A 26,262-nucleotide genomic window follows, 5' to 3' on the forward strand; every position below is an offset into this window, starting at 1 on the left:
CATATAAGTCCAGTGGTGCTGCCGTATAAATCCAGGGATACTGCCGTATAAGTCCAGGGCTACTGCTGTATAAGTTTAACAGTGGTGCTGCTATATAAGTCCAGGGGTTCTGCCATATAAGTCCAGGGATACTGCCATATAAGTCCAGTCCAGTAGTGCTGCCATATAATCCCAGGGGTACTGCCATATAAGTCCAGTGGTGCTGTCGTATAAGTCCAGTCCAGTAAGTGTTGCTGTATACATCCAGTCAAGTGGTACTGCCTTATAAGTCCTGGGGTGCTGCCATATAAGTCTTGGGGTACTGCCATATAAGTCCACGGGTACTGCCATATAGTGCAGTCCAGTAGTGCTGCCATAAATGTCCAGGGGTACAGCCATATAGGTCCATGGGTACTGCCGTATAAGTCCAGTGGTGCTGCCATATAAGTCCAGGGGTACTGCTGTATAAGTGCAATCCAGTGGTGCTGCCATAAAAGTCCAGTGGTGCTGCCCTATAAGTCCAGGGGTACTGCCATATAAATGCAGTCCAGTGGTGCTGCCGTATAAGTCCAGTGGTGGTGCTGTATAGGTCCAAGGGTGCTGCCATTTTAGTCCAGTGGCGCTGCCGTATAAGTCCAGTCCAGTGGTACTGCCGTATATGTCCAGTCCAGTGGTGCTGCCATATAAGTCCAGTGCTGCTGCCATATAAGTCATGGGGTATTGCCGTATAAGTCCAGGGGTACTGCTGTTTAAATCCAATCCAGTGGTGCTGCCTTTTAAGTCAAGGGGTACTGCCGTATAAAGTCAGGGATACTGACTTATAAGTCCAGTCCAGTGGTGCTGCCATATAAGTTCAGAGGTATTGCCGTATAAGTCCAGTTCTGTACTGCTACCGTATAAGTCCATTCCAGTGGACTTATAAGTCCAGTCCAGTGATGCTGCCATATAAGTCCAGTGGAGCTACTGTATAAGTCCAGGGTTACTGCCGTATAAGTCCAGTCCAGTGGTGCTGCAGTATAAGTCCAGTGGTGCTGCCGTATAAGTCCAGGGGTACTGCCATATAAGTCATGGGGTAGTGATGTATTAGTCCAGGGGTACTGCCGTATAAGTCCAGACCAGTGGTGCTGCCGTATAAGTTCAGTGGTGCTACCACATAAGTCATGGGGTACTGTCATTTAAGTCAATGGGTACTGCCTTATAAGTCCAGTCCAGTGGTAGTGCCAAATAAGTCCAGTGGTGCTGACGTATACGTCCAATCCAGTGGTGCTGCCATAAGAGTCCAGTCCAGTGGTGCTGCCATATAAGTCCAGTGGTGCTGCCGTATAAATCAAGGGATACTGCCGTATAAGTCCAGGGCTACTGCTGTATAAGTTTAACAGTGGTGCTGCTATATAAGTCCAGGGGTTCTGCCATATAAGTCCAGGGATACTGCCATATAAGTCCAGTCCAGTAGTGCTGCCATATAATCCCAGGGGTACTGCCATATAAATCCAGTGGTGCTGTCGTATAAGTCCAGTCCAGTAAGTGTTGCTGTATACATCCAGTCAAGTGGTACTGCCTTATAAGTCCTGGGGTGCTGCCATATAAGTCCTGGGGTACTGCCATATAAGTCCACGGGTACTGCCATATAGTCCTGTCCAGTAGTGCTGCCATAAAAGTCCAGGGGTACTGCCGTATAGTTCCATGGGTACTGCCGTATAAGTCCAGCACAGTGGTGCTGCCGTATAAGTCCAGTGGTGCTGCCATATAAGTCCAGGGGTACTGCTGTATAAGTGCAATCCAGTAGTGCTGCCGTAAAAGTCCAGTGGTGCTGCCCTATAAGTCCAGGGGTACTGCCATACAAGTCCAGGGGTAGTGATGTACTAGTCTAGGGGTACTGCCGTATAAGTCCAGACCAGTGGTGCTGCCGTATAAGTTCAGTGGTGCTACCACATAAGTCATGGGGTACTGTCATTTAAGTCAATGGGTACTGTCTTATAAATCCAGTCCAGTGGTGGTGCCAAATAAGTCCAGTGGTGCTGACGTATATGTCCAATACAGTGGTGCTGCCATAAGAGTCCAGTCCAGTGGTGCTACCATATAAGTCCAGTGGTGCTGCCGTATAAATCCAGGGATACTGCCGTATAAGTCCAGGGCTACTACTGTATAAGTTTAACAGTGGTGCTGCTATATAAGTCCAGGGGTTCTGCCATATAAGTCCAGGGATACTGCCATATAAGTCCAGTCCAGTAGTGCTGCCATATAATCCCAGGGGTACTGCCATATAAGTCCAGTGGTGCTGTCATATAAGTCCAGTAAGTGTTGCTGTATACATCCAGTCAAGTGGTACTGCCTTATAAGTCCTGGGGTGCTGCCATATAAGTCCTGGGGTACTGCCATATAAGTCCACGGGTACTGCCATATAGTGCAGTCCAGTAGTGCTGCCATAAAAGTCCAGGGGTACTGCCGTATAGGTCCATGGGTACTGCCGTATAAGTCTAGCACAGTGGTACTGCCATATAAGTCCAGTGGTGCTGCCATATAAGTCCAGTCCAGTGGTGCTGCCATATAAGTCCAGTGGTGCTGCCGTATAAATCAAGGGATACTGCCGTATAAGTCCAGGGCTACTGCTGTATAAGTTTAACAGTGGTGCTGCTATATAAGTCCAGGGGTTCTGCCATATAAGTCCAAGGATACTGCCATATAAGTCCAGTCCAGTAGTGCTGCCATATAATCCCAGGGGTACTGCCATATAAGTCCAGTGGTGCTGTCGTATAAGTCCAGTCCAGTAAGTGTTGCTGTATACATCCAGTCAAGTGGTACTGCCTTATAAGTCCTGGGGTGCTGCCATATAAGTCCTGGGGTACTGCCATATAAGTCCACGGGTACTGCCATATAGTCCAGTCCAGTAGTGCTGCCATAAAAGTCCAGGGGTACTGCCGTATAGTTCCATGGGTACTGCCGTATAAGTCCAGCACAGTGGTGCTGCCGTATAAGTCCAGTGGTGCTGCCATATAAGTCCAGGGGTACTGCTGTATAAGTGCAATCCAGTAGTGCTGCCGTAAAAGTCCAGTGGTGCTGCCCTATAAGTCCAGGGGTACTGCCATATAAGTCCAGGGGTAGTGATGTACTAGTCCAGGGGTACTGCCGTATAAGTCCAGACCAGTGGTGCTGCCGTATAAGTTCAGTGGTGCTACCACATAAGTCATGGGGTACTGTCTTATAAATCCAGTCCAGTGGTGCTGCCATATAAGTCCAGGGGTACTGCTGTATAAGTGCAATCCAGTGGTGCTTCCGTAAAAGTCCAGTGGTGCTGCCCTATAAGTCCAGGGGTACTGCCATATAAATGCAGTCCAGTGGTGCTGCCGTATAAGTCCAGTGGTGGTGCTGTATAGGTCCAAGGGTGCTGCCATTTTAGTCCAGTGGCGCTGCCGTATAAGTCCAGTCCAGTGGTACTGCCGTATATGTCCAGTCCAGTGGTGCTGCCATATAAGTCCAGTGCTGCTGCCATATAAGTCATGGGGTACTGCCGTATAAGTCCAGGGGTACTGCTGTATAAATCCAATCCAGTGGTGCTGCCTTTTAAGTCCAGGGGTACTGCCGTATAAAGCCAGGGATACTGACTTATAAGTCCAGTCCAGTGGTGCTGCCATATAAGTTCAGAGGTATTGCCGTATAAGTCCAGTTCTGTACTGCTGCCGTATAAGTCCATTCCAGTGGACTTATAAGTCCAGTCCAGTGATGCTGCCATATAAGTCCAGTGGAGCTACTGTATAAGTCCAGGGTTACTGCCATATAAGTCCAGTCCAGTGGTGCTGCAGTATAAGTCCAGTGGTGCTGCCATATAAGTCCAGGGGTACTGCCGTATAAGTCCAGGGGTAGTGATGTATTAGTCCAGGGGTACTGCCGTATAAGTCCAGACCAGTGGTGCTGCCGTATAAGTCCAGGGGTACTGCCGTATAAGTCTAGGGGTACTGCCATATAAGTCCAGCAGTACTGACATGAAAGTCCAGGGGTACTGCAGTAAAAGTTCAATACAGTGGGGCTGACGTATAAGTCCAGGGGCACTGCCGTATAAGTCCAGTGATACAGATACATAAGTCCAGTCCTTGGTGCTGCCATATAGGTCATGGGGTACTGCCATATAAGTCCAGTCCAGTGGTGATGCAATATAAGTCCAGTCCAGTGGTGCTGCCATATAATTCCAGTGGTTTTATTATATAAGTCCAGGGGAACTGCCATATAAGTACAGTTTAGTGGTGCTGCCATATAAGTCCAGAGGTATTGCCGGTATAAGTCCAATCCAGTGGTGCTGCCATATAAGTCCAGGGGTATTGCCGTATTAGTCCAGGTATGCTGATGTATAAGTCCCATACAGTGGTGCTGCCATATAAGTCCAGTCCAGTGGTTTTGCAGTATAAGTCCAGTCCAGTGGTGCTATCATATAAATCCAGGGATACTGCCGTATAAGTCCAGTGGTACTGCCGTATAAGTCCAGTCCATTTCTACTGCCATATACGTCTAGTCCAGTGGTGCTGCCATATTAGTCCAGGGGTACTGCCGTATAAGTCCAGGGGTACTGCTGTATAAATCCAATCCATTGGTGCTTCATTATAAGTCCAGAGGTACTGCAGTATAAAGCCAGGGATACTGAAGTATAAGTCCCGTCCAGTGGTGTTGCTGTATAAGTTCAGAGGTACTGCCGTATAAGTCCAGTCCAGTGGTGCTGCCGTATAAGTCCAGTCCAGTGGTTCTGCCGTATAAGTCCAATGGTGCTGCCGTATAAGTCCAAGGGTACTGCCGTATAAGTCCAGTCCAGGACTACCATATAAGTCCAGGGGTAGTGACGTATTAGTCAAGGGGTACTGCCGTATAAGTCCAGTCCAGTGGTGCTGCTGTATAAGTCCAGGGGTACTGCCGTATAAGTCTAGGGGTACTGTCTTATAAGAGAATAGCAGGATTGCAGCGCCCAGGAATAGCATGAATCAATTAATCTAAAAAAATGTTTTTATTTATTTTAGGATGGTTTACTTAAAACTTCAAACAGATATATATGTGTAAAACAAAACATAAGAGACATCACCACAATACCTCTGCACTGAACAATTCAACAGGATTACACTATATGTCTCAAATCTGAAACCAGACCTGTAACAAGAAGAAAAGCTCTATTTGTGCATTTTTGTTACTTTACAACTCTTTTAAAATGTATCAACAATATTGCACTTAAGTTTCTATTATTTTTAACAGAGCTATTTCTAATTGATAGAATTGTCACTTAACAAGACTCTATATATTACATTCAAACAAAAATTATTTATTTCAAATAAAAACCAATTGGTTTAGAAACTTTCTTCTTAAAAAGATGGTACCAATCAGGGAGTTATGATGTTATAGATACTTGAATCCTGTATTCAAAGCCCAATGTCCGCAATTGCAACGGTATCAAAAGTAAATATATGGATTAATCTGGCCAGATGATTTGTATGTCCCTATTACGGCTTAAGGCTATAAAGCATAAAAAAGTCCTCCCCGGCTGCTGGTGCCATACATTTTAATTGCAGTCTTTTCTGGGGGACTTAAATGTGCACACCCTCCACACGATAAATAACAGACACTCCTCCTCCCCGGCTGCTTGGTGCTGGTAACCTTACGTGGCAGTCTTTTCTGGGAGGCTGGGGCTGGATGGTCCGAGCGTGGAATTATCTCTGGGTGCAAATGCAGATGAAGCCTGAAAGTGTGATGTGGATCGATTTAATGAAGCTTGATGCGTTTCTCCGCCTCCTTATGGTCTCAGCTGCTTCTTCAGAAGTGATCTCATGTCCCTCTTAGTTGCTATTTAAACACCGCGGCATATTAGCCACGCAGGCGCACTCCTCGTGTCTCAAGCCTCTTTATCAGTGTGGAGCGCACTCCACACGGCTTTAATTGCCGCACCTGTTCAGTCCTAATACTTATTGTTTGTTTTTCCATGGACACATTTCTTTGTTCCATATACTAGCAACCACAACAATTAATCAGTATTTATAAACATCTCACTATTTGTATACGGGCATGAGAATACTTATAAAAGATTTGTAAAAAAATAAATATATTTTCATAAACATACACATACTAGCTGAATATATACACATACATCACTTTAATTACTAAAGTTTGAAGTTTCAATACTATATGTCACCGCTGAAATGCATAAGTCAGAAACATTAAGAATATAATTAATCCTTTGGAAATTGGTTAGATAGTAGGTATATGCAAATGTAAAAATATATACATGCTAATAGATATACACATGTCTATTCAAATAGCTAAACACAATGCTGGAATCTTCCGCAGTAGAATATATTAAGAGCTTACCAGAAATTTATATACAGAGGTATAGACCTATTTCTCTATATACAGAGAAAAAGGGACATCATATAAAAAACATTTTTGATGTTAAAAATATATAGCCATTTAAGTCCAGGGGTACTGCTGTATTAGTCCAAGGGTACTGCTGTATAAGTCCAGCGATACTGCTGCATAAGTCCAGGGGAACTTCCATATAAGTCCAGGGGTACTGCCGTATAAGTCCAGTCCAGTGGTGCTGCCGTGTAGGTCCAGGGGTACTACTGTATAAGTCCATCGATACTGATGTATAAGTCCAGGGGTACTGCAGTATAAGTCCCGTCCAGTGGTGCTGCCGTATAAGTCTAGTGGTGCTGCCATATAAGTCCAGGGGCACTGCCATATAAGTCCAGTCCAGTGGTGCTGCCATATGAGTCCAGTTGTGGTGCCGTATAAGTCCAGTGGTGCTGCTGTATAAGTCCAGTCCAGTGGTGCTGCTGTATAAGTCTAGTCTAGCGATGCAGCCATATAAGTCCAGGGGTACTGCAGTGTAAGTCCAGTCCAGTGGTGCTGCCATATAAGTCCAGTGGTGGTGCCATATATGTCATGGGGTGCTGCTGTATAAGTCCAGTGGTGCTGCAGTATACCACCAGTCCAGTGGTGCTGCCTTATAAGTCCAGTGGTATTGCCGTATGTGTCCAGGGGAACTGCCATTGAAATCCAGGGATACTGCCATATAAGTCCAGTCCAGTGGTGCTGTATAATTCCAAGGGTGTTGCCGTATAACTCCAGGGGTACTGACGTATAAGTCCAGGGGTGCTGCCATATAAGTTAAGTGGTGCTGCCGTATTCATCCAGTCCAGTGGTGCAGCCATATAAGTCCATTGGTGCTGCCATATAAGTCCAGGGCTACTGCAGTATAAGTCCAATCCAGTGGTGCTGCCGTATAAGTCCAGGGGTACTGCCGTATATGTTCAGGGATACTTCCGTATAAGTCCAGTCCAGTGGTGCTCCCATATTAGTCTAGGGTTACTGCCATATAATACAGTGGTGCTGATGTATAAGTCCAGTCCAGTGGTGCTGCTGTATAAGTCCAGTCCAGTGGTGCTGCCATATAAGTCCAGGGGTACTGCCATATAAGTCCAGAGGTACTGTCGTATAAATCCAGTTCAGTGATGCTGCTGTAAAAGTCCAGGGGTACTAACATATGAGTCCAGAGGAAGTGCCGTATAAGTCCATACCAGCGGTGCTGCCGTATAAGTCCAGTGGTGCTTCCGTATAAGTCCAGGGGTACTGCCGTATAAGTGCAGTCCAGTGGTGTGCCATATAAGTCTAGGGGTGCTGCCGTATAAGTCCAGTGGTACTGCTGTATAAGTCCAGGGGTACTGCCGTATAAGTCCAGGGGTACTGAAGTATAAGTCCAGGGGTACTGCCATATAAGTGCAGTCCAGTGCTGGTGCCATATAAGTCTAGAGGTGCTGGCGTATAAGTCCAGCAGTACTGCCGTATAAGTCATGGGGTACTGCTGTATAAGTCCAGGGGTACTGTCGTATAAGTCCAATCCAGTGGTGCTGCCGTATAAGTCCAGGGGTACTGCCATATAAATCCAGTCCAGTGGTGCTGCCATATAAGTCCAGGGGTACATCTGTATAAGTCCAGTCCAGTGGTGCTGCCATATAAGTCCAGTCCAGTGGTTCTGTCATATAAATCCAGTCCAGTGGTGCTGCCGTATAAGTCCAGTGGTGCTACTGTATAAGTTCAGCGGTACTGCCTTATAAGTCTAGTCCAGTGGTGCTGCTGTATAAGTCCAGTGGTACTGCAATATAAGTCATGGGGTTCTGCCGTATTAGTCCAGGGGTACTTCCGTATAAGTTCAGTCCAGTGGTGCTGCCGTATATTTGCAGGGGTACTGCCGTATAAGTCCTGTGGTACTGCCATATAAATCCAGGGGTACTGCCTTTTAAGTCCAGGAGTACTGCCGTGTAAGTCAAGTCCAGTGGTGCTGCCATTTAAGTACAGTGGTGCTGCCATATGAGTCCAGTAAAGTGGTGCTGCCATATAAGTCGTCTAGTGGTGCCGAATAAGTCCAGGGTACTGCCCTATAAGTCCAGTACAGTGGTGCTGCCATATAAGTTCAGTGGTACAGCCGTATAAGTCCAGGGGTACTGCTGTATTAGTCCAGTCCAGTGGTGCTGCCATGTAAGTCCAGGAGTACTGCTGTATATATCCAGCAGTACAGCCGTATAAGTCCAGTCCAGTGGTGCTGCCATATAAGTCCAGTTCAGTGGTGCTGCCTTATAAGTCCTGGGTTACTGCCGTATAAGTCTAGGGGTACTGCCGTATAAGTGCAGTCCAGTGGTGCTGTCGTATTAGTCCAGTGGTGGTGGCGTATAAGTCCAGGGGTACTGCTGTATTAGAACAGTGGTACTGCCGTATAAGTCTAGTCCAGTGGTGCTGTCATATAAGTTCAGTGCGGCTGCCATATAAGTCCAGTGGTGCTGCTGTATAAGTCCAGGGATACTGCTATATAAGTCCAGTCCAGTGGTGCTGCCATATAAGTCTAGTTCAGTGGTGCTGCCTTATAAGTCCTGGGTTACTGCCGTATAAGTCTAGGGGTACTGCCGTATAAGTGCAGTCCAGTGGTGCTGTCGTATTAGTCCAGTGGTGGTGGCGTATAAGTCCAGGGGTACTGCTGTATTAGAACAGTGGTACTGCCGTATAAGTCTAGTCCAGTGGTGCTGCCATATAAGTTCAGTGCGGCTGCAATATAAGTCCAGTGGTGCTGCTGTATAAGTCCAGGGATACTGCTATATAAGTCCAGTCCAGTGATGTTGCCGTATAAGTTCAGGGGTTCTGCAGCATAAGTCCAGTGGTACCACCGTATAAGTCCAGAGGTACTGATGTATAAGTCCAGGAGTACTGTCATATAAGTCCAGCGGTACTGCCAAATAAGTCCAGAGGTACTGCCATATAAGTTTAGTGGTGCTGCCATATAAGTCCAGGGGTACTGCCTTATAAGTCCAGGGGTACTGTCATATAAGTCCAGGGGTACTGCGATATAAGTCCAGGGGTACTGTCATATAAGTCCAGAGGTACTGCCATATAAGTCCATCCCAGCGGTGCTGCCGTATAAGTCCAGGGGTACTGTCGTATAAGTGCAGTCCAGTGGTGGTGCCGTATAAGTCTAGGGGTGCTGCCGTATAAGTCCAGCGGTACTGCTGTATAAGTCCAGGGGTACTGCAGTATAAGTCCAAGGGTACTGCCATATAAATGCAGTCCAGTTGTACTGCCATAATAGTATAAGGGTGCTGCCATATAAGTCCAGCGGTACTGCCGGCTAAGTTCAGGTTTACTGCCATATAAGTCCAGGGGTACTGCCGTATAAGTCCAGTCCAGTGGTGCTTCCACATAAGTCCAGTGCTGCTGCTGTATAATTACAGGTGTACTGTTGTATAAGTCCAATCCAGTGGTGCTGCCATATAAGTCCAGGGATACTACTGTATAAGTCCAGTCCAGTAGTGCTGCCATATAAGTTCAGTCCAGTGGTGCTGCCATATAAGTTCAGTCCAGTGGTGCTGCCATATAAGTCCAGTGGTGCTACCGTATAAATCCAGGGGTACTGACATACAAGTCCAGGGGTACTGCCGTATAAGTCCAGTCCAGTGGTGCTGCCATATAAGTCCAGGGGTACTGCCGTATAAATCCAGGGATACTGCAGTATAAGCCCAGGGGTACTGCCATATAAATGCAGTCCAGTTGTACTGCCATAATAGTATAGGGGTGCTGCCATATAAGTCCAGCGGTACTGCCGGCTAAGTCCAGGGGTACTGCCGTATAAGTCCAGGGGTACTGCCGTATAAGTCCAGTCCAGTGGTGCTTCCATATAAGTCCAGTGCTGCTGCTGTTTAAGTCCAGGTGTACTGTTGTATAAGTCCAATCCAGTGGTGCTGCCATATAAATCCAGGGGTACTGCTCTATAAGTCCAAACCAGTGGTGCTGCCATATAAGTACAGTCCAGTGGTGCTGCCATATAAGTCCAGTCCAGTGGTGCTGCCATATAAGTCCAGTGGTGCTACCGTATATGTCCAGGGGTACTGCCGTATAAGTCTAGTCCAGTGGTGCTGTCGTATAAATCCAGGGGTACTGCCGTATAAGTTCAGGGGTACTGCCGTATAAGTCCAGTCCAGTGGTGCTGCCATATAAGTCCAGGGGTACTGCCGTATAAGTCCAGGGGCACTGCCGTATAAGTTCTGCAGTACTGCCATATAAGTCCAGGGGTACTGCTGTTTAAATCCAGGGGTAATGCCATGTAAGTCAATTCCAGTGGTGCTGCCATATAAGTCTAGTGGTGCTGCCATATAAGTCCAGTCCAGTGGTGCTGCCATATAAGTCCAGTCCAGTGGTGCTGAATAAGTCCAGGGGTACTGCCGTATAAGTTCAGTGGTACAGCCGTATAAGTCCAGCGGTACTGCTGTATAAGTCCAGTCCAGTGGTGCTGCCATATAAGTCCAGGGGTACTGCCGTATATATATCCAGCGGTACTGCCGTATAAGTGCAGTCCAGTGGTGCTGCCGTATTAGTTCAGTGGTGGTGCTGTATAAGTCCAGGGGTACTGATGTATTAGTCCAGTGGTACTGCCGTATAAGTCCAGTCCAGTGGTTCTGCCATATAAGTCCAGTCCAGTGGTGTTGCCGTATAAGAAAAACCAAATAGCAGTGCTAATATATATATAATCAATTAATAGAATTGAGTAATTAATTGGCAATATTTAATAACCATAAAAGGCATATAAAAAACACATGTGAATCAGCATAAAAACCCTATATAGGAAATCTTTAAGAAAAACTGGGATCCCAATGTTAGCTGCCTTTCCTGTGTGATCCGTTCCTGTGCACTATAGACCGAAGAGCAGATGGGTGAAAAATCAGCATATGACTGATGGCGCAGTCCCACAATTGAGTTTTACCACAATTTGCCGCTAGAGGTGTAGTCCCTTGAGAGTGTCTATTCAGCTTGCTCACAGTTAGGTGTCCTCACTGCATCGTGGTATCCTCCTTAATTTTTAAGGAATGGTGGTAGTCCTATAGTTGGCAAAACACCACAGATTTCTGTGGAAGATGAGCAACAGTCTTGGTCCGGACACACAAGGCAGTATAGATTCTGATTAGTGGTAACCCAGGTAGCCTACTGACGCGTTTCGCTGCACACACAGCAGCTTTATCAAAGGACCCTTTGATAAAGCTGCGGTGCCTGCAGCAAAACGCGTCAGGAGGCTACCTGGGTTACCACTAACCAGAATCTATACTTCCAATCCAGTGGTGCTGCTATATAAGTCCAGGGGTACTGCCATATCAGTCCAGTCCTGTAGTGCTGCCATGTAAGTTCAGGGGTTCTGCAGTATAAGTCCAGTGGTACTGCCGTATAAGTCCAGGGGTACTGTCGTATAAGTCCAGGGGTACTGTCGTATAAGTCCAGCGGTACTGCCGTATAAGTCCAGTGGTACTGCCATATAAGTCAAGTGCTACTGCCGTATAAATCCAGTCCAGAGGTGCTGACGTATAAGTCCAGGGGTACTGCCATATAAGTCCACCATTCTTGTGTGTGCATTACATTTGGGCAAATTCCAGCACATCCCATGTTTTGCACATACAATTAATTTGGTGGTGCAGAATTTTTTTTAAATTGACGGGGGCGTGGAGGAGATGCTGTTGGTGGCCCGAAATATTGCTGGCCACTTTCGACATTCAGCCACTGCGTGCCATTCATTGCTCCTCATTGCACCTCTTTTTCTTCTGTGCATGATGTGCTGTTTGGGGCCTAGTTTTTAAAAGTGCCATCCTGTCTGACACTGCAGTGTCACTCCTAGATGGGCCAGGTGTTTGTGCCGCACACTTGTGTCGCTTAGCTTAGTTATCCAGCAACCTCGGTGCACCTCTTTTTTTCTTTACATCATGTGCTGTTTGGGGCCTAGTTTTTAAAAGTACCATCCTGTCTGACACTGCAGTGCCACTCCTAGATGGGCCAGGTGTTTGTGCCGCCCACTTGTGTTGCTTAGCTTAGTCATCCAGCGACCTCATTGCACCTCTTTTTCTTCTTTGCATGATGTGCTATTTTGGGCCTACTTTATAATACTGCCATCCTTTCTGCCACTGCAGTGCCACTCCTAGATGGGCCAGCTGTTTGTGCCGCACACTTATGTCGCTTAGCTCCCAGTGGGACTGCCTGTCCTGCATGTGACTGGCAGATAGGACTTCCAATAGGAAGTCACTGCCAATCACAGTGAAGCCACTGAGCCAGTGCAGCCACACAGACTGCTACTGGCTCAGCTGAGCTCACTGCAGTAGTTGATATTATGGGGGGGGGGGGGGGGGGGGACGCAGCCCATATTTAAACTCCGCCACTGCTTACCTCCCTTGGAAAAAGATAGTCATCCTGCTTCTTCTCTAAAAAGCTAAACAGATTTGAAGTTGGACAGAACTCTTGCATCATGTGTTTGCACAGGCCATCTGACGAACACATCTGTGACGCTAATATAAAAGTTTATTAGATTTTTTTTATCAAAGCAAAACATACATGTGCACTGGATATAAAACTCACATTGGGAAAAAAATGCTTACCAGTAGTTGTGGTCCACTACAGCATGTAGTACCATCGAATGCTATCTTTTGCGACTGTAGTAATCCGCTGGGTTGGGGTGGGGGGGGTGATAATGAGGATGTGAGTTCAGTGTATGGTACCCGCACACTGAGGATGGATGGATGGATGCCTGTGCCTCAGGAATCCTTGTGTGGTGTCAAGAACACGTGCTATCCTTGAAGCACAGAAACAAAGCGGTGGTAGATCGTATCCAGTATTGTCTGCCTCACCTGGTACATGATCTTGCAGTCAGTGAAGATATCAACTCCGAACAGGAAAGAGTGTGGTACTCTCTGATGGTAGCTAGCTGCTTATCCTGAAAGCTTTCCACACTTGTAATGAAGGCCTCTCCGTGCCTGCAGTATCTGACCTACATACTTCCTTGTGCCTCAGTGCTTCCTCCTGCGCAAATACTGACATCGAGAATTAGCCATCTCTGTCAGAAATTGAGCCCTCCTCCATCTGAAATAACACTGCATTGGCTAGCATGGTGTTACAAGCTTAAACATGTTCTTACTGGCTGCATCAAACAGCAGTAAAGCACAAACAGTGAGGAACTCCATGCTACACATTGGTAACTCATCGGCCATCATTGCTGCAATGCTGTGAGAAGTCTTCACTACTCGCTTTTCTTCCCTTTGTGACCTCATCTCTGTGAGCCTGAAAAAGGGTACTGCAGGGCTGATCCGGGCTCAGTGTAAACGGGGCCGACCTGGGTCGAAGTTGCAGTGGAAATGCGGTCTCAGCTGGGTCTGACCTGACTGAGAGCCAGGTCCAAAAGACCAGGTTGAACCCAAGATTTTGGAAAAGGGGTATAATACTGGTGAGTTTCATGTTTATTAATATGACTGGTGTCATCACTATGGGCCTAATTCAGACCTGGTCGCTGCAGCGCCAGCAAACACACGCTGAAGCCGTGTGCTGTGCGTGCACATGCAGAAGCTGCACTGCGAATGCGCACACAGTGAGATGTAAAGGCATCTCACTGATATCATCGCCTCTGCCTGATTGACAGACAGAGGTGGTTGCGGGCAGGTGGGGAGGTGTAGACGGCGTTGGGACGGTGCTGCAGCGGCTTTGGGGGGGGGCACGGTCCAGACAACGCAGGCAAAAACATGTCGGTTAACACCCTGCCTTCACAGCTAGGCTGCGTAGGCCGGGAGCTAAACAGCAGGTGCAAATGCATTGCCGCTGTACATCTGTGAGGGGGGGTGGGGTAGGCCTGGCATGTGTGGCGGATGCCTAAGATTTTGATGTGCATTTTTTCACAAATCTACGATCAGGTCTGAATTAGACCCTATGTGCTCTACCTTGCAAAAAAAAAATGGCTATATTTACTAGTTCTTCAAAACCGATAACTGTCTTCATTTCTCCTGGCAGGATTTACATTTTCAACATTATTAAATGCAAAACCAGATGTGTCATGCATTTAATAGTATTGCCATTTTTAATTCTGCCAACACAAACACCAACATTCTGCTGCTTTTCCAAGTTCAGTAAATATACTCCAAACTGTTGGAATAGGTGTGACACACAAAATGGTGATGCACTGCAATATACAGTAGAACTCTCGTCCTTATTGTAAAATAAGCATTGATACAGTATCTACTGTATGTTCAGTTCATGATACAGATGTGTCCTCCTAGCCTATTGTTGCGGCAGGCCATGGTAAATCGCACCCATGGGAGGATACGTCTGTATGTAAAACCCATATGATTGTGTTAATAATATACTGAAGTTACACCAAAACTCAGTCTTAAAATGATGGTTTATTTGATTTTGTAAATATAATGTTACTTTTGAAGGAGTTGTATAAGATTGTCTGTTTCAAATGCCTGCTATAGAAAAGCCCTTGAAATATTCTTTTTTCCGCTCAATTGCCTGGTTTAAGTAATCGTCGCTTCTACTGCAATCATTTCCACACAGCCATTTCTGTATTCAGACAATATAGTGAATGCAGCAGCTGATTTGTGAGTCAGTGAACCTTAGAATGATCTAAATCAATAAAAAAAAAATCCAATATGATTATTTGCATAACTATAGCAGTGACAGATGATAGATTTGGTCCCAAATCATCATGCAGAAAAATGGAAGAAAAAACATCCCAAATAATGTTTCATTTGCTACCATGGATAATATCCAGAGACTGTCATTGCATGTAACACCTACACTGAACTATATTATACTTACCTGAAAGCAGGATTCATTATTCACACAACTCCATGTAATTAAATTGGAAATTACCCTAGTATTGATTTTGTTCAACATTTTCATCAGTATATATAAAATATATTGTAAATTGTGTATCCATTAAGAGTTGTTTGCCATTATTATTTTAAATTGTTATTTATTGTTGTAACTAGAATGATACTGAAAATGTAGTACTGTAGAATAGTATAATAATAATAATTTTATTTATATAGTGCTTTTTTCTCGCAGGACCCAAAGTTGAATTACATACATCAAAAAGCCTGATACATTGTACAAATGCTTTTGATAGGAAGAAAAAAAAAGGCATTTTGTTTCCCCCAGCACCCTGAATGATAACAGTAATCAGATTTAAATCCTACACAATATTAGAATTCAGAGATCTCGGTTACATATATTTACACAGACGTAAGAATAAGCCCCAAAGCCGCATCAAGGCGTTTCTGTATATTTGGGGTCCCTAGCGCTATATCTAGTTGCAGGGTGTGCCACCCCAAAGCACCAGTATAAACCAGAAAGCCCAGGGCAGCATACCAGTGAAAAAACTATAGTGTTAATAAATTAGTGTTAGGAAGCCGAAGCTATAAAGGTGATACAAAATGAGATGTAATTAAAATGGAGAAATAGTGTTAAAGAAATTAATTAGTATGTGAAAAGTGTTAATAGAATGTACAGGTATGCCACACTAAAGCCATCCAGCTCAGCAAGTCCAGAGATACCTCACCCCACACCTCCATTGCCTAAATCTTGGTCTATGATTAACCAGCAAGGAGCCACATGTGACTCCACCCCCTGATATGGCCAACATAACCCTGTCCCCTTCCCTGATTGGCTCACAGTCCATATGCCCTGCCTCCCAGTTCCTGTGAACACTGTGATGATCATTAATGGTGCAAACCTATGGACTTCTCTCCCTGTAAATGTTGCAACATGTGGTAAATAGGCTACAATGGCTAATGCCATCTGAAGATGCCAAGGCCAAGCTCCTGACCTTAACAAATTCTGCATTTAGCAGCTGCCACAGAAACCTATTTGGCTGCATTTTGCAATCAGAAACAGGGTATTGCAGCAGATATTTCCAATATCAGCTTTAGTATCTTGTATATACATCCAAGTGATGCTTAATATTTGTGGTTAGCCCCAAAAACAGGTGTTTTAAAGTGATAACTCACATTTTTTTAAATTTGTCACAGACTTATCACTGAAACATGTCAACACTATTCAGTTGAGATGATACTAAAAATGCATCCCTCTTAGTATGACTATAACAATGCAATACTACTTCTTCATAATGATCATCTTCCAAATGCCGCAAATTGTCACCTCCACTTAATTGTAATTTTGGATGCATTTTATTTCATCACTCATACAGCAGTATTCTTAAAAATACATAATCATTGACATCTCCACATTAAACACTAAAGTCTATAGTATTTGCAATGATCAGAGCCAGATAATTGAACAAAGCAATTACTGTTCCCATCAAGAGGCTCTCAACTGTCACTTACGACCAGGGCTGCTATTAGAAATTGCGGAGCCCAGGACTGACGGAATAGGCAGGGCCCCCAGGACAAATTATTGTGCCTTTTACCTATTATGATTGTAAATGATGCAATATTTTCTCTATCTGCCTTGCTCATCATGACTACAATGACGGTAAACGTGCACTCTCTGCGCAGCTAGGCGCGCCCGTGCCTAGTCGTGCTGAGCTGCGGCTTCCATGTGCCGCTTCCATTCATGCAAGTGGAATGCGCATGCACCCCAGATGTACAAGCGGTTGCGCCTCACAAGGCCCAATTGCAGTAAGATGTAGCCACAATGAGCATGGCTACGGGATACGTTTAATTTGCTGGCTGTTGGGATCCTGTCGTTGAGGATACCGACGGTGGTATCCTGACAGCTGGCAATGCTGGCAGCCAGAATACTGGCGCAACAGGACTATTCCCACTTGTAGGTGTCCACGACATCCATAGAGTGGGAACAGAACCTGTGGCGATCGCAGCATGCCACCGAGCCTGCAGCGTGGCTAGTGCAGCAAGCCCGCAAGGGGACTCATTGCACTCTCCCCGCTGCCAGCATACTGGCAGCCATGATGCCGCTGTCAGTATATTTATGCCCGGCATTCCGGCTGCCGGTAAATCATACTGAACCCGTGCCTACATCTGTATGTAGTTGACATACAGTTTTCAATGAATAGTGACTAGTATATAGTTATTAGTTAGTATTATAACCAAAAATATATATTTAAAATAAATAAATAAAAATATAGTCTCTCTATTTCTAAGGGTTTTATAATAGAAAGTGTCATAAGAGAAGACTTAGATTCATTGGTAAGTCAGAAAAGGAGAGGAGCCTGGGATGGATTAGAGGAGACTGGTTGCCAGTTACAATTAAATTAACAAAATCTCCATATTGGAGAGAAAGTTGTGGGCCCCCTTTCTGTCCAGGCTCGGGACTGGAGTCTCAGCAGTCCCCCCCTGATGGTGGCCCTGCTGACTGCTGACAATGCAGAAACTGAAATGTCTAGAAGACCACACAGCTAAAAGCCATAGCTTAATATTTCTAAGCATTATGCTGAAGGCTTGAATGCAAAAATCAAACAACACATTGTTGATACATTTACAGTTAAGGGTTTATTAATATTACATTTAATATTTCTGATATGAATGACAATTTACATATTCATATTCACAGTTGACAACACTTTGGCATGCATTACATTTATTAACTAAAATCTGAAAACTTAATTGTGTTTAATTACAGGTTTCAGGCTTACCGACTGCAAGAGGATGCAGTGATTAAAAAATTACAAGCACTAACATGCCCCAGTGAACAAATACGTAATCATAAATAAACATACACTGTATAGACACTTTTTCAAACAACACCTTTATTATTGCTCACCCAGATCCTGATTTGTATTTGTATGCAAACCTAATGGTTTCTGTAGAAATCCGATGTTTGTGGGTCTGTGCATGTGCAAGACCCATTCTGCTCATTTGCAGAACAAATCCTAATGCAGTGTTTATGGCGCACAGAGGGTGTGGTGAATGTGGGGGTGTCAACCCCATTTTTGTGCTGGGCCCAGGGCCAGCATCTTCAGATGCAGACATCCTGACCTGTCAGACAGTAAACTTCAGCTTACGTAGGCTAGCCGAGGGCTGCTACAGTCGTGAGCTGTGACAAGATGGTAGCATTGATGATCCATTGGACGCAGCAGCTAGATCTTTCAAATGCATGCAGGACACATGTACCTCCTACAGATGCCTCCTGCTGCATTTGCAATTTATTTGTAAGGCATTGTACAGCCATTTCCCTGCAGCTGTGCAATACCCTTTACATATCAGGCCATTAATACTTTCTATCTTTATCAAACTACTAAATCCAAAATATCTTCATTTGTTATGTCCTGTAGCAACCTAAGATTATCTAATCAGGAATTTAAAAAAAAAAGCAATATCTTTTCAACAAGGCATAAATAACCGCTAGATGAGTAGCAATGCGAATGAATAACTGTCTGCAACTAGCCAATCATGACAACTTCCCACTGATTTGCAGTACCCTGAAAAATGAGATCTACTGTATGAATGAACAGCATTGTATCAATAATATTCATTGCATCAATGCATCATAGATGTTGTCTTTTAGTTATATGCTCTATTTACATTCACATTAATATGTGTGCATACTGTATCAAACACTGCCTTGTTGAAGCCACCAGATGTCACTGTAGCTTTATTTTGTGTGGAAACTATTAAAAGTCTAGACCTCTAAATATATAATGCCAAACGTTATGCTTGTAGGTTATAGGAAAGATCAGCATGTTCAGAGACCAAGAACAAACAGTATGTAAGGAAGCATTAGGAAAGCAATATGTATTAAACATAAACAGGGTTATGCTCTTGTAGTGAAGCCAAATGTAACATTAATATGTAATTAATCTTACATAATAAATTAAAAGTCGTATATATATATATATATATATATATATATGTATATATATATATAATTAGTACTATGCAGCATTTTTATTGTACACATTCTTAATTTTCTATTTAATATTAATAGCATCTAAAAATGTTAAATATAAGAGGTTAATGGCAATCTGGCTGCTAGAGTTGGATATCGGGCTGCCTCAAAGATTAATTGGGCTGTAAGAATTCATTTTTCACCGTGGTAATGTTCTAATATCTGTCTTGGTATCATCACTGCTAAAGTCAATTCTGTAGGCTAATGGTCTTGAACCTTTTGTGTCTTAGGGGACATTGCCAGAGGAGTCACTGAATATATTAACACATTATTGATTAAAGGCCAGCAATCAAATTGTATAGTCAATTTAGTATGTCATCCATTTGAAATAAAATCAAGTTTATAAGTCAATGGTTAGTCACAATTTGGAAAATATAATTACTTCTGTATATACAATGCAATAATTTTTCTCACTGATATTCTAAATTTAATAAACAATAGATATCTTTATTTACAGGCAAACAAAACTAATAGTTGGGCTCAAGTTTTGCTCAAATGACACAAGGGGGAGATTTAGTAAGCAGTTGTTTTGCTATATATGTAATTTGCAAACTGTCGCATACAGTGTCGCATGCCTATTAAAGCTAAATCACCAGATTTACTATCCGGCAGTTTTGAGCCTGAAAATGCAAAACACATCCAATTTTGGTTTGCAAAGACCCAAACTACCTGTGTATCAACACAAACTGCATGTGGTTTACAGTAAAGATGAGCGGATTCGGTTCTCAGAGAACCAAAGCCCCCCAAACACCCTGTTCCGACCGCAGATCTGAGTCCGGCTCGGGACTGTCCACCAGTCTTGGAAACCAGAACAAGGCAAAACGTCATCATACCGCTGTTGGATTCTCGTGGGTTTTGGATTCCATATAAACAGCGCGCGTCGCCTCCATTTTCACTCTGGGCTTGGAGAGTGAGGGTGACAGTCATATGTCTCTCTGTGGGTGGTGGCATTGGGTGGGGTCAGTGTGTGCTCTGTAGGGGTGCTGCTCCAGTTACTGTGGTGTAACTGTGCTGTTAGGGGTGATGTCCTGACTGTCCTAGCTGTCCTGACTGTCACTGATGTTTCAAGTGCTGTTAGGGTGCTGCAGCTGTACATGAGTTTTGCTGTCATGGCTGTCACTGTGTTGTACAGGGAACAGGAGCACTGTCCTCCTGTATGCTGTAAAAATATAGGGGTGCTGCTGTTACAATAACATTACACTGGCCCTGCATGCTGTAAAAATTCAGGGGTGCAGTTGTTAAAATAAAAGCACACTTGTCCTTTATGCTGTAAAAATATAGGGCTGCTGCTGCTAAATTAATATTACACTGTCCCTGTATGCTGTAGAAATTCAGGGGTGCAGTTGTTAAAATAAAAGCACACTGGTCCTGTATGCTGTAAAAATATAGGCGTGCTGTTATTAAAATAAAAGTACACTGGTCCTGTATGCTGTCAAAAATCAGGTGTGCTGGTACTGTCCATGGCTGCAATGTCTAGGCCTGACCTTCACAACACTGTATGAGAAGAGGAGGCTCCTACCAGCATTTGCACGCCATCTGCAAGTGGTGTGAGGAGCACCGCCAGTCCAGTTGCTGATATTGAGATTGAGGATGTCACTGTAGAAGTACTCCAGGATGAGGAGGATATGGGTGTAGCGGGCACTGCTGAGGAAGTTGACGATAAGGATTCTGATGGTGATGTGGTTTGTTTGAATAAGGCCCCAGTGGAGACAGTTGTTGGCCATGGGATGAAAAAGCCCATTGTCATGCCTGGGCAAAATACCAAAAAAGCCACCTCTTTGGTGTGGAAATATTTCTCAACAAATCTGGACAACAGGTGTCAAGCCATCTGATGCCTTTGTCAATCCATAATAAGTACGGGAAAGGACGTTAACCACCTAGGAACATCCTCCCTTATACGTCACCTGCAGCGCATTCATCATAAGTCATTGTCATGTTCAGAAACTTTGGGTAATAGCGTAAGCAGTCCACTGACACCTAAATGATGTGGTTTTGTTTGAATAATATTTCTCTGTGAGGATGATGATGTAAACACTGAAGGTGGGGGGGGGGTCTAAGGGTGAGGACAACATCTTGCCACTGTAGAGCCAGTTTGTGCAAGTAGAGATTCAGTGCTTCTTTTATGATGGGGGCCCAAACACACCAATAATTTCAGTCACAGTTGTGTGGCAGACCCTTTCGCTGAAATGACTGGTTTGTTAAAGTGTGCATGTCCTGGATATACAGCATAAGGGTGGGTTGGAGGGCCTAAGGACAATTCCATCTTGCATGTCTTTTCTTTGTCACATCATTCCAGGGGTGCTGTCCTATATGTGGTGATGCCCCTCTGCCCTATCAGTCCATAAGTGCTGCCCCACTGCCGTTTAAGTCCAGGGGTGCTGTTGCCTGTCTGCTGTATTGTGTAATACTCCAGGTGTGCTGCCTATGCTGTATAAATCCAGAGGTGCTGCAGTATAATCCTAGAGATGCTTCTGTACTTGATCCTAGGTTTAAATGAAAGCCTACAGAAGATATGAAACAAGATTCAACATCACAAACAGATTGGTGAAAACATAGCCGTAAAGGTGGAAATGGAAATTGTCAAAATGTTTTTAAATAAAGTGGGGACATTTGTGGCCAAAGTCAGTGTGACTCAGAAGAGACTGAATCATAATCCAGCGCAACTGCCAGAGAGGTAAAAGTGAGATTTTCTTCTGGCGCATTAGAGAGAGGTTCTTCTCAATTATTTTATGTTAGGGACTCACTCAAATGAATGGCTTCAATTAGTCAACCTTAATTTTGATTTATTATTGATGTTCCACATTTTGGGATTATTTATTTAGAAGATGCACATTTGTTGTACATGGATCTTCTTTTCCTAAGGGCTGCGTATGGTTATCGCAAGACCTTGCGGTATTAGACGAACAGAGTTTCAGTGATCTTGCATTGCATCAGCTTTCCATTGCACTGCAGGACTAGATGGGCCAGGAGCTCCTATGAGGCACAAACAGTTACTGAATAAGACAAAAAACAATAAAGGTTCACCAATAGTGCTAATAACAAAATGTTCACTTAAAGTTCAATATCTTACATCAAAGATTTATCCAATATGCAAAATTTTCCGTTCCAACTTTGTCAGGGGAATCATTTGAATGACGGACCACAAATCGACATTAGCCTTGTGTCTTAAGCGTATTTCCTCTCAACAATAGTAGATGGAAACCTTTAAACATCCCAAAGACAAATGGACATAGTGCAAGTATAGCCAGATAATTGACAAAATATTTTTTAATAAAATGCACTCACAAACAACAGAGATAAAAAGCATGTAACCACTCTTGTGGGTTAGGACATATGACCAGACATCCATACAGTTACCCTCCCAGATTTTATTGGAAGAAGCAGGTCAGAGCTCCGGAAACACTGCACCGCCAGTAACAGGAAGTTATATCGGCCAGAAATCGTCCCAAATGAAACAGTCACCACGCATGAAGCTTTTCGGACCTTAGCCCTTCCTCAGAGGCATGGTAGCTGACTGTAATTGCTCCTCTTAAATACCCACCCTAAATCACACAAAAACAGGGAGGGTATTTAAGAGGAGCAATTACAGTCAGCCACTATGCCTCTGAGGAAGGACTAAGGTCCAAAAAGCTTCATGCGTGGTGACTGTTTCATTTGGGACGATTTCTGGCCGATATAACTTCCTGTTACTGGTGGTGCAGTGTTTCCGGAGCTCTGACCTGCTTCTTCCAATAAAATCTGGGAGGGTAACTGCATGGATGTCTGGTCATATGTCCTAACCCACAAGAGTGGTTACATGCTTTTTATCTCTGTTGTTTGTGAGTGCATTTTATTAAAAAATATTTTGTCAATTATCTGGCTATACTTGCACTATGTCCATTTGTCTTTGGGATGTTTAAAGGTTTCCATCTACTATTGCTGAGAGGAAATACGCTTAAGACACAAGGCTAATGTCGATTTGTGGTCCGTCATTCAAATTATTCCCCTGACAAAGTTGGAACGGAAAATGATGCATATTGGATAAATCTTTGATGTAAGATATTGAACTTTTATGTGAACATTTTGTTATTAGCGCTATTGGTGAACCTTTATTGTTTTTTGTCTGATCATTTTGGGACTTGTGAGGAGTCACCTACAGGCTCACTAAAGCTGCAATTAACTATTGGTGCTGTGTGCAAATACCTTTTTTTCTCAGTTACTGAATAAGGCTCAGTATTGAGACTCATGGTGGCTTACAGCCAGGAAGATGCCTGGCTTGCCGGACGGAGGCATGCTGTGGGTACATAGGTTAGCATTACTTTCTCCCACAGTCCTACTTATAGTATGAAATGAGTTTCGACTGTAGAGTGGTAAACTCCACTAGGGCAGGGGCTCAATAACAAAAAAATTCACTGCACAGTCGTGATTAGTATTTTACAGAACCCCATCCGGGGCTGCTGTGAGGGGCTCAGGAGGGGCTGCTAAAACATCTAAGGGGCTGCTTTATTTAAAAATAAAATATGAAAAAATAAACAAGACACACAGTATGCTCACATGCGTGTAACTGGGACACACAGGTATGCTCACATAGGTGTAACTGGTAGCTGTGAAAAACAAAAATAAGGCATCTGCCACAAAATATGTAAATTAAAATGCAATAAAAAAAATGGTAAAAAAGAAATCCACAAAATTTTCACAAAATAAGTCTCCAGACTCCGTGGAGGGGAAAATATCAAATCTTGATCCTGTGGTATACACCAGTTTAATTGCATCCCAGCATTAAATCATAAGATATTATCTTAATCCCTGAGCATGTAGAAGGGGGTACAATTTTGGAGGCTTTGGCCCCTAATTTTTCAGTTTGTCCAGTAATGTGGTAATTAATAATTATATATTTTCTTGGTTGAAGTCCTTTCTGTTCCACACCAATATAGGAGTGAAGGTGAAAGCCTGTGTGTTGTTCTTGATTGCGTGCGTCTCTCTAATTTTTAATCACCTTCTTGTTCTTGACACTGTTCTCTTCCTCTTGCCTCTTCTCATAATGTGAAAAGTCATAAAAAAAGGAGGTGGTATGTTTGTAGCTAGCTATGATTTGGAGAACTTGGCAAGCTTTTTCCAGGGGGACCACCTGTCGCTGCAATGATGGGTTTATTAAACTGTGCATGTCCTGTTTTAAAAAAATATTGGTGGATGGGAGGGACCAAGACAATTCCATCTTACACCTCTTTTTTCTCTTTGCATTACAGTATGTGCTCTTTGTGGCCTAGTTTTTAAAACTGTCATACCTTCTGCCACTGCAGTGTCATTCCTAGATAGTCCAGGTGTTTGTGCCGCCCAATTGTGTCGCTTAGCTTAGTCATCCAGCGACCTTGGTGCGCCTTTTTTTTCTTTGCATTATGTGCTCTTTGGGGCCTAGTTTTTAAAACTGCCATCCTATCTGCCACTGCAGTGCCACTTCTAGATAGGCCAGGTGTTTGTGCCGCACACTTGTGTCGCTTGGCTTAGTCATCCAGCGACCTCGTAGCACCTCTTTTTTTTCTTTGCATTAGGTGCTCTTTGGGACCTAGTTTTTAAAACTGCCATCCTGTCTGCAACTGCAGTGTTACTCCTAGATGGGCCAGCTGTTTGTACCGTCCACTTTTGTCACTTAGATTAGTCATCCAGCGACCTCGGTGCAACCTTTTGGCCTAAGAACAATATTGTGAGGTGTTCAGAATAGACTGGAAATGAGTGGAAAGGAATGTTATTGAGGTTAATAATACTGTAGGATCAAAATGACACCCAAATTCTGTGATTTTAGCTGTTTTTTTTTTTTTTTTTCAAAAATCATCCAGATCCAAAACCCGAGCAGGAATCCAAATCCAAAACCAAAACACGAAACACGAAAAGTGTCCGCCGCACATCTTTAGTTTACAGCAATCCATTGGTTATCAACACAAAACTAGTTTGTGTTTGAAACTTGTCTTTTTACTGTGTGGATTGAATTGGCTCTGAAAACAATCTATGGTCTTGTTCTGATGGTATGGATTGTGACCTCAGGATATCTATAAATACCTTGGCATGTCCTCATCTTTGGTGGAGATAGAGGGATGGCAGGTACAGGCTATGATGAAGAGGTGTCAGAACACTCAGCGCATTGCAGCTTGCTTCATATGGGGCTGCATAGTGCCAATGCTCACTCCTGTCCACCAATGAAAGCACCTGCAATGAGCACGTGAGTATCAGAATTGGACCATGGTGGCCTGGTCTGATGGATGAAGGTGCCGTTTGTGTGTGTGTATTGTAACAAGGTCAGGGGAACAGGTATTGTCTCCTGGGGTAGGTGGCATGATACAACAGGTGAGAGATCACACATGACCGTTGGTATGGTGCAACCGGCCACAACCAGTTTTATTGTGAAAAAAAAGAAATAAACATCAAAATAAATACCTTGCCTAACTATACACAGGATAATCCTAACTCACTACAAAAAATACAAGAAGTTTTTTTAGCAGGCTCAGCTGGATTTCAAGAGCAGATTTCTCTCACAGAGACTCCATAGTCTCTCCTTTTCCCCAAACAGTGCCAGAGAGCACAGACAGGGAGGCTGAGTGACACAGAGGGTGAGGCTAAGAGACACAGTTGAGGAGGATGACACTGAGAGACACATGGGATAGGAGGCTGCAGTACACAGGGCATGAGGCTGGAGTGACACAGGAGACATGAGGCTAGAGTGACAGGGCACGAGGCTGGAGAGACGCAGTATTCAGGAAGCTGGAAATACAGGTGGCCGGTGGCTTGAAAGACAAGGAAGGACAGGAGACTATAAAGTTAGGATGATGGAGAGATGTAAGAGGGTGGATGTGACACAGAGGGCACAAGTCGAGCCTCTGGACTATGTGATCTCCTACATGGGGTGTAGTATGGTATGCCGGCGGCTGGGCTCCCGGAGACCAGCATACCGGCGCCGGGAGCCCAACCGCCGGCATACTGACAGCGTGGCGAGCACAAATGAGCCCCTTGCGGGCTCGCTGCGGGCACGGTGGTGCACTGTGCGTGCCACGCTATTTTATTATCCCTCCAGGGGGTTCGTGGACCCCCACGATCGAGAAAAAGTGTCGGTATGCCGGCGCCGGTATACTGTGC

This window comes from Pseudophryne corroboree, chromosome 2, assembly GCF_028390025.1.
Source record: "Pseudophryne corroboree isolate aPseCor3 chromosome 2, aPseCor3.hap2, whole genome shotgun sequence".
Lineage (NCBI taxonomy): Eukaryota > Metazoa > Chordata > Amphibia > Anura > Myobatrachidae > Pseudophryne > Pseudophryne corroboree.